This window comes from Vigna radiata, chromosome 1, assembly GCF_000741045.1.
Source record: "Vigna radiata var. radiata cultivar VC1973A chromosome 1, Vradiata_ver6, whole genome shotgun sequence".
Classification (NCBI taxonomy): Eukaryota; Viridiplantae; Streptophyta; class Magnoliopsida; order Fabales; family Fabaceae; genus Vigna; species Vigna radiata.
Genome location: NC_028351.1, coordinates 19,752,350 through 19,755,327, shown reverse-complemented (window position 1 = coordinate 19,755,327; position 2,978 = coordinate 19,752,350).

Sequence of the window (2,978 nt, the reverse complement as noted above, 5' to 3'; positions counted from 1 at the left end):
ATCTTCAACATTTAACTAGTGGTAAACCAGAAATTAAAAAATTGACTCAACCAAGGAATTGCAGTTTTGCCTAACTTCTTTTAAAAGACTATTCCTTTGTGATTTTCACACCAAAATTTAACACAAAAGCTGATTTAGATTTTATCTTTCAATAATCTTTTAAACCAAATAATTTACAGCACAATTATGGAAATTTGATAAGTTAATTTACTATATCCAAGCTTTCAATGTGTATAAACATATCTCATATGGGATGCATTTGAACAAAAAAAAAATCTTCACAGAAACAGCTTCGAGACAGAATTGTCAATTTAATCATCAGTCGTCTTAATCATCCAGAAATGCAGATAAAAACTATCAACTAGCTCATTCAATTTGATTTTTCATTACTTTTGATGCTTGATAAAAAATGGTTAAACCACTCTAGAGGTCCCTATTTTCGCGTTTTTTTCCCAATTTAGTCCCCGTATTTTATTTTTTACCAATTTAGTCCCAAAGATTGCAAAATTGAAAGAAATTAATCCTTGTCGTTAAATCAAGTTAACGGGGTTAACTTCTTCCGGATCTGTAAGACTGAGATGGCTATTCTTTATGACGTGGCGTGCACAGAAGCTATCAAGTGGCTGTAATGATACACGTGCCTATTATTACTCAAGTTAATCACAAAATTAAAGAATTGGGTTTTTTTTTTTCAGATTTTAAAATTAGGGTTCTTTTAAGATACAATTGGGATTAAATCTCTTTCAGTAGTGGAGTGGTGGTTCTAGGAGCATCAGCTCGTCGTCACCGGCGATGTCTCCGGCTCATCCTCAGTCGCGCCTCGATGCAACTTCTACCGGTCTGTCCACCGTCAAGCGCACACAAAACGTGGCTGCCAAAGCCGTCGCGCGCCTCGCTCATGTCATGGCGTCTCAGAATGCCATCGTCGACGACGGTGAAGATGACGACGATCTCGATTTCCGGTTCAGCGCTCCGCCTCGTGCATCTCTTTCTTCTTTCTCCAACAACACCAGCAGTAACAGGAGCACCAACACGAATGCCTCCACTATTCCTCCGATTTTGGTCGCCAGGCCTACCAGTAGAAGAGGACACCAGAGGAGGCAACCTTAGTTCTGCGAGCCTTAGGTTTTAGTAGGGAGACTCAGATCTATATTATAGTTGGTGAGATTTATGGTGGTAAATGCAGACTTGCACAATTGAGATCTGTATATCCACGAATTGTGAGTTTTTATTGGATTTATGGTTGTGAACTCAGATCTATATTTCTGTTTATTTTTTGGATATTAAAATGGTTCAGAATAATACTAATGGGTTGTTGTGGATTATGCAAAATTTTCCTTGCACATTCTGTTTGTGGTTGAAAATTGGTCTAGCCCTCAGACCTGTTGGCCCTGATCTAAATGTGCATTTTCTCTTTTTCATCATCCTTTCTTCCTTTTCAAATTGTTCTACATGGAAGCATCTGACTTTTCTTATTCGCAATTTAAGGTGAAAAAGGAAACATTGCTAACCTGGGATGAGTTTTGAAGGAACGATATTCTAAAGCGACTTTGAAGGTTTGGTCTTTGGGTTGAATTGAACCCTTATTGGGAAAAGGCGAAGAGAGGGGCGGGTGGCTTTTGCATTTCATCCATTCCTCAAAAATCAGTTCATTCGAAAAACGAGAAAAGAAAATGGAATTCAAGAAAATGAAGATGAAATTAAAGACGAACAGAACATAATAGAATAGAAAGAAAGCCCTAAAAGACTTGTTCATGGAATCAAGCATCCATAGCAAAGAATGTTCATGAGAATCCCCCATTACAGCATTTGGGCCTCTCCTACAAAAAGAGACGATAGAAAGAGATAAACAGTGTGCGTTGCATTGCAGAGAGAGTGACTGAGATACAAAGGAGCGACTACTGGACAGTAGAACAAAAGCAGAAAGTAGCGTCACTGCGAGCATGTGTTCATCGGCCGTTCACCGGAACCAAGCTCCCATTTCAATTATAAATTAATCCTAATTTTAAAATCTTTCACAAAAACCCTAATTTTTAAATTCATTGTTTAAAATATTCACACGTGCAAGGGTATACATAATAAAACCCCAAGTCAAAGGTTTTTGTTCACGCCATGTAAAGACATCTGTCCAACTCACCTGCACACATAAGATGAAAGTTAACCCCGTTAACTTGATTTAACGACAAGGGTTAATTTCTTTCAGTTTTGCAATCTTTGGGACTAAATTGGTAAAAAATAAAATACGGGGACTAAATTGGAAAAAAACGCAAAAATAGGGACCTCTAGAGTGGTTTAACCATAAAAAATTATACCAAGGCTAACTTTAAAGTACTCATGAAATTGAATACTGAGCCATTTAAACACATATGCAATTTGAAAATTAACAGCAAGACACTAAAATACAATGCACATGAATGTCTCAAATAGATTAATTTCATTGATTAAAAATGTGCAAGCAGACAGGAACACACCATAGAAATAATGAAACAGTGATGTACATATTATTTGCCCAAATAGAAATGAAATCAATAGTAATCTCATAATGGAAGATTAAGCAAAACAAAGTGCAACAACAAAGTTTAAATACTACTTAGCTGAGCCACTTGGTGCTTGAACCAAGGCTTTTGATATCACTTGATGAAATTACTTCCTGGCTTGGAGCATCAATTCCAAAATCAGAACATCATAAAAATTCTCTTCTCCTTTTGAAAACTTACTCTACAAAACAGAGCAATGGAGCTTTTGGTACCCATAATCTTATTTGGGTCCTTGAGGTTAGAGACATATTACTTTATGACAGGAATCCAAGCATATTTTCCATTTGGAACACCAAAATGTTTAATGTTGCATTTGTTAAAAGTATGTCCCTTTTTCATGCAATAAAAGAAACAAACATCATGCACCTTGTTTTTCACAAAAGTTCCTTTTTCTACCCAAACTCCACGAGTTCTTTTAATTTGGTTCTTACCTTTAAAAAC